General features: G+C 45.2%; 1 pseudogene; it reads left to right on the forward strand.

Moving 5' to 3' along the window:
- Window positions 1-333: 333 nt before the first annotated feature.
- LOC121136528 lies at window positions 334-10,627 on the forward strand (annotated as a pseudogene).
- The last annotated feature ends 237 nt before the right edge of the window (window positions 10,628-10,864 follow it).

Genomic DNA, 10,864 nt, shown 5'->3' on the forward strand with positions numbered 1-10,864 from the left:
ACCCAAATCCATACAACTCAATGAACTTTCATACAGTTAGAATAGGCATTCAGAACAGAAGTTGATTTTTAAGTCTTTTCTTTTCATGAAATGCTTTATAAGAACTATATTAAATTTTAAAAGTTTTTTGCGGGGGACAAGTTTATCTCAATGCAAATAGAAAGCGGGACCGTTTGGATGTCCACTTACAATCTTTCTAGGAACAACTGTGGAACTCACTGTGAACTTGTTGACAAGCCCGCTGTCCTGGGGCAGCACTGTCCTTGTCGCCTCATCTCAGCCCCTCCTGGCTCCATGGTCACCTTTCTATTGAGTCACGGCACATGCATCCCCATGAGGTTCAGCAGTGTGGAAAAGGGGACTCAAGTGGCCCTGGGAGAGGTTCACCAAGCACTGAAGATTTGGAGCTCAGAGTGCATAGAAGGCACAGCCACAGTTCAGCTCTGGGAGATGAATGTGAGGGAACGACCTGTGCCTGACCGTAGCAGAGACAGCTGGGCATGGGTCCAGAAAGAGCTGGGGGGCATGGTAAATGACACTAAAGGCCAAAGACAAGCAGTCTTTATGGGTATGCCAAGGAAGGGATCTAACTGAATTGGACTGCAGGTAAAACAATGGGACATGTAATCATCACGCCAGAGCTGTTTTGACCCTAACCCCATGAAATAATACAATCCCGGGAAGGTGTATCTTGATCTCTGGGGTGTGGAACATGAATGTTAATCCTTAAGTTAAATTTTTGCTGGCTCCAAAGTGCTAAGTTTCATATTAAGGAAGGCAAAAATGAAAATCTCCAGTCCTGACCGACTGGGTAAGGGATTAAGCACCAATCTTTTCGCTTTTTTTCAAAGGGATTTAGCATTGTGTTACAAATGCACTGGATTAAAAGCTTCTCCCAGCAGCCAGTGAGTAAGTGTAACATTGGCTCATACCCTCTCCCAGAGAATGGCCAGTGGAAACCCTTTGTGCTTTCCAGGACACCTGCTCTAGTGCCTTCTCTGACTTGCTCTTCTGTAAGTCTTAGGTAACCTGGGCATTTATTTACTCTACCATAAAATGAGAGGGTGGGGTTTATATTCCAGCTTTAAAGCTCTTTCTTGTGCTGCTATTTTAAGCAACTGGTAGTAAAATTATAAAACGTTCAGTGTTTACCTTAAAATGGAAGGAACTAGCTACCTGGTGGTCAGGTCCTGCCACCGTCTTGAGGTCATTTGGCCCAGAACTTGACTGTACTCCTGCTACCTTAGGAGCATTGAGTTTCTTTATTCATGGTGCAGGTGCAGGTGCAGGTGCAGGTGTTGTAGCCAATTAGCATTGAAAGCTGTGTTTTACAGACTGCGGACACAGCTCTGACTCAGTTGGGAAATGCTTGCTGTACAAGCATGCAGACTCATGTAAAAAGCTAAGCATGGTGGTATGTCTTTGGAGAGTTAGGAGCAGTCAGATCCCTGTACTTTTCAGGCCAGCCCTCTTAGCCTGATTGGCACGCTCCTGGCCAATGAGAATCACCACCTTAAAACTATTGTGATGCGGGGTGTTGGTGGCTCATGCCTTTAATACCAGCACTTGGGAGGCAGAGCCAGATGGATCTCTGTGAGTTCCAGGCCAGCCTCCAAAACAATACAGTGAAACCCTGTCTCGAAAACAACAACAACAACAACAACAAAAAAAAAACCAAGGTGATGGCTCCTGAAGAATGACACTGAATGTTGACCTCTGACCTCTACACACACACACACACACACACACACACACACACACACACACACACACACACGCACACACACACGCACACACACACACACGCACACTGTAATTTAAGGCTGAGGGTGGAGGATACAAGGCTGTGAGTTCAACCATCCCTAGCTTTATAAAGAAAACCAGTGTGCTTTCAGATCTATAATTCCATTTGTTCTTCCTAGCTAGCTCTCAACTATGCAAAATGTTATTAATAAAGCTGATGGCCTATTTATTTAAAAGCTTTTCCATATTCTGTGTGATGTTGTTCTAGGTCAGAAATGCCGTCCAGGTCACATGGGCACGCACACATCCATGCACACACGTACACATGTATGCACACATACACAGGAGTGTGGACACAGTCACTTCTCAACTCTCCATCTTTTTCTGAATTCCTGCAGGGGAGACTGTTTCCTTCACAAGAACTGCCACCCCTGTCTTGCTTTTCCATAGGAATAATAGTTCCCCTGTGGGTTTGCCTTGGACTGTGCAGATTTCTGTGCAGACTTGTGCCCTTCCTGTTATCTCTGTCAGAGGCCACATTCTTTCCACACTCTTCCCTGTAAACCCTCATGAGTCTTACGGGTGCCTTTCCAATTGCTGTCATTTCTATCCCAAGTATCTCCCAGGCTCCTGCATTGGAGGCTCATTCCTCAGCCTGTGGCACTGTGATAAAGGGGTGGAACCTTTAGTGTAGAGTCTAGAGAAAGACACTGGAGACAGGGCACAGTGGTGCACACCTCTATTCCCATTGCTTGGGAGGTGGAGGCAGGAGGGTCAGGAGTATGAGACTACCTTTAGCTACATAGCAGACTTTGATGCCAGCCTGGGCTGGACCCTGTCTCAAAGCAACACAACAAAGTATACGAAGTCTCTAGTAGCATCTCCCGGGGGTCTGTTGGGACCCCAGCCCCTATCTGGTTCCTTCTTTTTTACTTCCCAGATGCCATGATGTTCTGCATCACCATAGGCCCTAAAGCCACAGGGCTTAGTGACCATGGAGTAGAAATTCTGAGACTGTGAGCCCAAAACAAACTTTTCTTCCTTATAACTAGATGATTTCCCGTATTGTGTCACGGTGACAGAAAGTCAACTAACACACCATGCCTCAGGAGCCTTCTTTTGGCTAGCGTTGCTTATCTTTTTACTGAGACACGTCTTTGTACATTCCAGCCTGTGCTGCCCATCACCAGCCACCATATCTCATGGATATGATGATTGATCTTGCTGCCCTTTGCGTTGAGGAACTCAGGGGAATTCAGAGAGGCAATGCAATTAATTCCTCATGTGCCTTCAAAAACCCCAGGTTAACATTCAAGGAACGGATATGTTGGACAGTTCTTAGCAGGGTTACAATCTCTCTTTTCTCTCTCAGAAAGCAGACTATTCTGACAGGTAGAGAATTTTCTGAAGACTCTGACTATCTAGAGTCCATTATAAGAGAGAAACTAGGAAAACTGGGTGTCTAATGCAATATCCTCCATAGCAGGGATTTGAAGTATCAGGATTGACTGCTAAAATTTAATGTAGGGTTCTACGTAAATGAGAAGCCACTAGCCCTTGGGCTGCCACAGAGCACTCCAGGCAGATCCCTTCTTCCCTCTGACCCTCTGAATTCCTGCAGGAAATGACACAGCCATGACCTGAACTGATAGAGAAGGCACTGTGGTGTTCCCCAGCACATGTTGCTGGAAATCCACCCTCAAAAAATGGTCACTGAATGCCAGTGGGCACTACAGCGCTATCAATGAGCTGTGAATCTCATGGATGACCTTATCCTATGAAACACCACTGCATGGATACAGTCTGGGGGAGGACACTTGCATTTCTGCAGGCTCGTCTACCTCACATTTGTAGCGTCTCAGTCTGAAGTCAATGGAACTGCTTTAAGGACTCTATCTCCCCTCCATCCACTCTGGCCAAAGCAAGCTCCTTCCAGCTCACTGGTTGTTGCTGTCTTCTACCTTGAGGCCCCCCGCTGAGGACTCCCCTGGAGAGCAGGTCCTAGGGGGTACTGGGAACTTGGAAGCCTCTCGAGATAGGCTCTCTTGCTACACTCCAGTGAGGCTGAGGACACTTCTGCTGCCTGATCGACCACCTGAAAACACCTCAGAACTTGCTTGTATGGATCTACCTCTCTTCTTGGCCTCAGCATCCCTCACTAGCCAGGTGAAGTTGATAACAGCTCAGGAACCAAGTCCACACGCAGGCATATTTCTCTGAGAAACTGTGTGGACTTGCAGAAGTCTTCAGTGACACCCGCCTTTTACACATGTTCTCCTTTCGTATGTGGAAGCTGAGGGTGGTCTGAACTCTTTCAACACAATCTAAAATTTAGAAAATAGCAATCCCAAAGCATCTGTTGTTGAACACCTGTGCTCATGTCTTTGATCCAGAAACTAAAGGGCGGGCAGCTCTGGAAGGGTCTGTGGAGAAAGGGGGAGGTCGAAGCCATAGATTGGAAAGGTGAGTGGGATTCTATTCTACCATGTTCTTGTTCAGGATTACGCCCTGAGTTTCTGATTTTTACAGTAAAATCAATTAAGGTTCTGTAGATTCCCCCTCCCAAAGAAGTCATAAAATAGAGAAATTAAGAGGCAATTAACAATGCCAAGTTCCAGGAATGGCTAGACCTGGTGCCCTGTTTATTTTGCAACTTGGCACAAGAGACCTGCCTGGGAAGAGGGAATCTGACTTGAGGAATTGCCTCCATCAAATTGGTCAATGGGGTTATTTTCCCGATTAATGATCAATGTGGGAGAGCCCATCCCACCAAGGGTGGTGGTACTACTCCTGGACAAGTGGATTGTATAAAGAAGCCAGCTCATCAAGCCATTGGGAGCAAGACAGTAGACATCATTTCTCCATGGTCTCTACTTCAGTTTTTGCCTCCAGGTTCCTGCTCTGGCTTCCTGCCTGGCTTCTCTCTGAGATGAACTGTGTGACATGTAAGCTGAAATAAACCATTTTCTCCCCAAGCACTGGTTTTGGTCACTGTTTTCTCACAACAACAGAAAAGACAAACTAGGTTGCCTGGCTTAGAATGCTTGCTTGCACTTATACTGATACACAGATATATATATATATATATATATATATATATATATATATATATATCCCTGGAAATAAAAAAATCTGCCCATGTTTCTGATCCTAGAGACAGAGGAAATAACAGGAAACATTCTCATCCTCACAATTCCACAGTCGAGATGCCCACCTCTATCCAGGGAATGACAGTTTTATACGGGATGCCTTTGCAAAGGAATTGGGGTTGGAATAGGTAACTTCTAGGCAGGTCCTCATAAGATGTCAAAGCTGACAAGTTTCACAAGCTAGCTACTGCACAGAAAATTGTATGTCTGATTGAAGGCAACTCCTCTTGTCTTCACCCTTGGGTGTATTCTACATTTCTTTCTTTCACATTGAGGTCAACCCTCAGGGTTTACATGGAGAGACTGGGACAGGAGAGTCTAGGTGACACAGAGCAGCAGACGTATCTTAATGAGCATCTCCAAAGGCACAAGAGTCTCAAGAGCAAGTGTCCTAGCACCCATCCCTTCTCCAGTTGGACAGAATCAAAAAGGGTTGGATGACTACTGCTAACCCTTCAGAACTAATACGATCAGCTCCAGAAAGCATTGAAGGGAAAAGTCACTTGTTACTCTTTTTCAGTCACAGAGACACAGGGATAAGGCTTCCTGTGAACAAGGGTACATTTTATCCACCATACTTCTAAGCATGGGAACACTGTTTTAGTTGTGCATTGCACTTACCTACTAGTCTTGATTTATGGGATTTAGAACCCCAGTGCAATTCAATATGCCCATTGTGGAGAGTACACAGAAGCTCCTGAGACAAAGAAATGGAAAGGCCTAAGTCACCCATGCGTTACACATCTCATAGGTTCAAGCCCTGGACATGCTATTCATGTATTCATTCATTTATTTACTCACCAAATATTTACTGAGTTCACCCATTCTTCTAATTATTCAATGTATTCATTAGGGACCAGGCAGTGGATTAAACTTCAGGTACAGAAGGAAAACAAGATCTGAAAGTAGGCCTGTAGCACATTGTAGTAAGCCCAAGGCAGATTGTGGATCATCCCAGAACCATTCGGGATGTTGGATTTATTGATATTCCAAGCTGTGCTGTTTCCCAAATGGGGTCAAGGTGCACCACGTTGTGAGTGACTAAGAACTTTGCCTCTGGACCAACATACCTGAGCCATTCCATAGCTGAGACAATTAGAAGATGTGACATTCTGCCCCTCAGACTGCTCACAGAGTCTGCAGCAGTCATGGGTGACCTGGGGCCCTGTCTGCATCCTAAAATCTTAACAAAGCAAGTGTTTTCTTCAACAAGCAGGTTCCTTGGGCTCTCTCTCCCTCTCTCTTCCCCTGACAGTTAGGCTGCAATGGAGGAAGGCTGCTCTACCCAGACACACCTTCGTAAATGTGGAATGTTCTTCCCATGGCAACAGAGTTCAGTGCATCAGCCCAGCTGGCTGCCTCCCTTGAATCAGCGGTCAGGTCTCCCTTGGTTGGTCAGGGAAATGGTAAACACGGACTACAAGTTCACTAAACACAACCTGATTTCCATCCTTCCCCCTTCTGTTCATCTGAGCATCATATTCCCATTCTTTAATTCACTGATCAAGAGACCCATTCAAACACTTATACTCAGGTTTTCCCACATATGAAAAAGCACTGTTGCTACCTAAACCTCGACACCTCTATGGTAAATTACTGGAGTGGGATTTATTCACTAGATGATAGCATTTACAAGCCCCTGGAACAACCTGCCATATAGATCTGCCTACCCCACTGCACTTTGTCTGGTAGCTAAGAAACAGTCACAACTGCTGGTAAATAGACCAGAACACTGACCACACTCAATGTCCTGTACAACTTGCCCATTTGGGAACTGCTTTCTTATTATTGGATCTGGACAAAAACTGTATGTGCTAGGGTGTTAGCTTATTGTTCCTGCATCCACATCCTCTTGGTACTAGTCAAGGTGTGGCACCTGTTTCCTAACTAACCCTTTGTGGTTTGCTCTGGTCAAAAAATGGGGTAGAAGGATACTACTCCAATTCTATGTATACTAGTTTTCACAAGCTGCTGTAACAGGCTGGGTGGCTTAAAGGACAGAAACTTATTTTCTCAAAGTCACACACACACACACACACACACACACACACACACACACTTGCTCTCTTTGAGGACACCTATCCTTTTGGATCAGAATACCAGTCCAACGCTTCATTCAACCCTTATTAACTTCCACCAAATAAACTTTAGGATTATTAGGGTTGTTTTGTTTTGTTTTTCAAGGCAAGGTTTCATTGTGTAACTCTGGCTGCCATGGAACTCACTCTGTAGGCCAGGCTGTCCTTGAACTCACAGAGATCTGCCTACTTCTGCCTCCAAAAGTGCTGGGATTAAAAGCATGCAACGTAGTCTCTAGCGTAAAAGCCAGGTCTTGAAGGGACCCTTCCAGTTTCTCGTCTTTTTGTGTCCCAGCCCCAACTTGAGGCAACTCTGATCTATCCCCTGTTGGTGGAGAAAGAAAGACCATAGAAGCAGAAATGGACTACTCTTATTAGGTCTCCTGAAACAGCAGGTATGTATGTCAGATATATGTGTATATAACACACACACATATGCATGTATGTATGTGTATCTATAACAGGTGTGTGTGGTGTGTGTGTGTGTGTATTTGTGTGTATACATGCACACATCAAAGTGGCCTCAGCTACATTTCTCTTACAAGTGAGTTTCAGTACCTCTTAAACATTACATTGTGGGCATGTGTGTAGGTACGAGTTCATGGGGGTGCATGGGCATGTCCAGGCTGCACCTATGTCTGCATATGTCTGCATTTGTATGAAGTTTGGAGGCTTGGAAGTTAGCTTCAGCCTTCATTCCTCAGGAGACATCCACTTTGCTTTCATGAGACAGAGTTTCTCCCCAGGCTGAGCCTCCTTAATTAGGCTAGGCTGGCAAGTTGGTAAGCACCAAGGATCCACCTGTCACCATCTCCCCAGCACTGGAAGCTCAAGAACACCTTACTGTGCCTGGCCTCTTTACAAGTGTTTCCAGGACTGAACTCTGACCCTCGAGCTTACGTGGCAAGGACAAACACTAAGTTTTTGTTATCTTCCTGTGCTTATTCTTTTTCATGGCTGTTGTCCGTGTTCCTATCATAACCAGTTTCATTATTCTTGTTCATTAGTCATGGGGCTTTTGCTTGTCTTATTTCTTTCAACCACATTTACATGATGACAGGATGGAACCACTGTACTCTTGTCTTTGTTTGTATTATGGTTGTTTTGTATCTGCTTGCTTCTTCAAATGTTTTCTTCATTTTCATTTATTTATTTTTTATTGATTGTTGTGACTATCCAAGAGGACTAGCACTTTCCTGGGTACCTTACCAATGAGCTGTTCTCACTCCTTTAATTTTCCTTCCAGCCTTAGGCTGAGTGATCATTCACCAGCAATAACCATGTGTTTTATTGAATGAGAAGATGCTATCTGGAGGTGAGGTGACCTCCCCAAAAAGCACATCCTAGCTACCCAAATGATATGATATGGTCATATCGGGAAAAGGGATTTTGCGGTTGCTGTTAAAGGTTTAAAAGTGATCACACCCTGGATTCTCCAGGCGGAGTCTGCATGACCATTCACAGCTGCACACAAACAATGGCCACTCTGGAGAGGTGCTGTGGCAGAGGAGCTGGCCTTGCTGGTTGGAAGCAAAGGCCAGAGTCAGGGAGCCACAGTGTAAGGACAGCCTGAACCACTGCCTTCAAGAGCAAGGAGAGTGCTCTCCCGGAACCTGCAGCCTTGTTCATAATTCAATTTTGAGTTTTTGGCTTCCAGGCTGGTGTTGTTCTAAGCCACTGAGCCGTGAGTCCTCCGGTGCCCTCTCTGTTACAGCAAGTGTGTCTATTTTACTCCGTTGACCAGCTGTGAGAAGAAAGAGTAAGGTGTACAAAGGCCAAGAGAAAAGGGGGTAGAGAGGCTGCAGGTAGGTGGAGAATGCTAATTTGAGAAGGACGGAAGAGATGAGAACAAAATTAAACAGAGGGAAGGGCAAGAGAGAGAAATGAGGCAAAGATAGGTAAAGGTCCTCTCCTTTACCTCCCACTCCACCTCCCCTCTATGCTCTGGCCTGGTCTCCAGTCCCGTTAGGCATTCTGCAAGTTCATGTGTTTGCGCTCTTCAGATTTCCCCCACAATCCCGGTCTCTAACTTGCAGACAGGAGACAGTCCTTTGGAAGCCATAAGTCCCAAGTTCACACAGGAAGCTTCCTTTGCATAGTCATGGGGTACCCTAAAAAGTGGCAGGGACCTGCAGGGTCTGCTAAGCGAGCTTAAAGCTCAGGCTGCCACTTGGGATGCTTCTGCGGTCACATCGCCCCCCTCTCTTTGCCACCGATCACACAAGTGAGCTCAACAATGCAAGCAGCCCACACGTGCAAAACATTCCAAAGGCTGAGGAAGCTGCTAGGGTTGTTTTTACTGCTTATGGCCCTTCTGGGTTTGAATGGAGGACTTCCAGCATCTCTGCTGCCTCTAATGGTCTCTAGACATGAAGTTCCCCTAAAGGGTTCAGGAAACAAAGGTAAGCATTGGCTTGAGGTCTGGGAAGTAGTTTAGAGACAACTGCTATCTTCTGCCCATTGCCCTCATCATTCTTTGCAAATTCTCACCCAATTTTTGAAAGTTTCTCTGAATTTCTTTCTAGGCACCTTTTCCATCGTTTTTTGCAGAAAAGATCACTTTTTAAAGTCTATTTTATATGTGATCACCTTGTCTTTAAAAAATGCATTTTAAAATTTACATATGCTAAAACAAACCTCTTTGTGTATACAGTTCTGTGAGTCTGGGGATCTTTTTGGAGTGGTATAACAGTTGCCTATCGCTGGGGGGGTGGTGGTGCACGCCTTTAATCCCAGCACTTGAAAGGCAGGGGCAGGCGGATCTCTGTGAGCTCAAGGCCAGCCTGGTCTACACAACAAGTTCCAGTTGCCCCCATGAAGATATTAGACATTCACTTTTCCCCCCAGAACTGGCAGCCGACCAGATCCCAGTTATAGCGGTTTCGGAGACCTGAAAAACCCCGCGGGCCCACGAGTGCTCAACCATTACCTTACATGGAGGAGTATGCAGCATCAAAAGCCCATCAGCAGTATTTGAAGCACCTCTGACCCACCACCCACTGACTTGTGCCACAGCCTCCCTTGGTACAATTACAACAAAGCTAGCCTGCTGAGAATGAAGAAACCTTTGAGCAAGCCTGGCCCTGCCAATGGGAAGACATAACAGGAAGTGGAGCTTTCGGTGCTAAAGATGATGACATTGATCTCTTCGCATCTGAGGAAGAAGGCGAAGAAGCAGAGACTCCGAGAAGGGTGTCTTGCGCAGTATGAGTCAAAGAGAGCCAAAAAGCCTGCGCTTGTTGCCAAGTCTTCCATCTTGCTAGATGTGAAACCTTGTGATGTTGAGACAAACACGACAGAGTTAGAGGAGTGTGTCAGAAGCGTCCAAGCTGATGGCTCTACTTGAGGCTTTTCTACACTTGCGCTGATGGGATATGGAATTTAAAGGCTTCGAATACCATGTGCAGTTGAAGAGGACAAATTTGGAACAGATATGCTGGAAGAGCAGGTTACTTTCAGGATTATGTGCCGTCCATGGATTTAGCTGCTATTAACAAAACCCCTAATGTCCATCCGCACCTCATATCAGCACACTTAAATAAAAACTTGACAGCTTTAAAAAGAAGAGCCATGGGACAATTCTCTCCTGAAAAAAATTACACAGATTGTATCTTGGTAATCAAATCCTCCTTCCTTAGACTACAACAGTTCATGTGATTTCTTCCCTGTAGTGTTATGTCTTCCAGAATTTTTAAAATGATTTTAGCTTTTCTGAACATCGATTCCTTCACTAACACATGGATTCCTTATTGTATCTACTTTGAAAAATTGTATATTTCACTCCTTTTTATTGCTGACCAGTTAACATCACTACACACCACTGTTGGTTTACCCATCTGCCCAGTAAAGGATATTTGGAGATTTCCACTGTTTTTTTTTTCCATTTATAAGCAG

Source organism: Mesocricetus auratus, unplaced genomic scaffold (assembly GCF_017639785.1).
Source record: "Mesocricetus auratus isolate SY011 unplaced genomic scaffold, BCM_Maur_2.0 Super-Scaffold_100676, whole genome shotgun sequence".
Taxonomy (NCBI): Eukaryota; Metazoa; Chordata; class Mammalia; order Rodentia; family Cricetidae; genus Mesocricetus; species Mesocricetus auratus.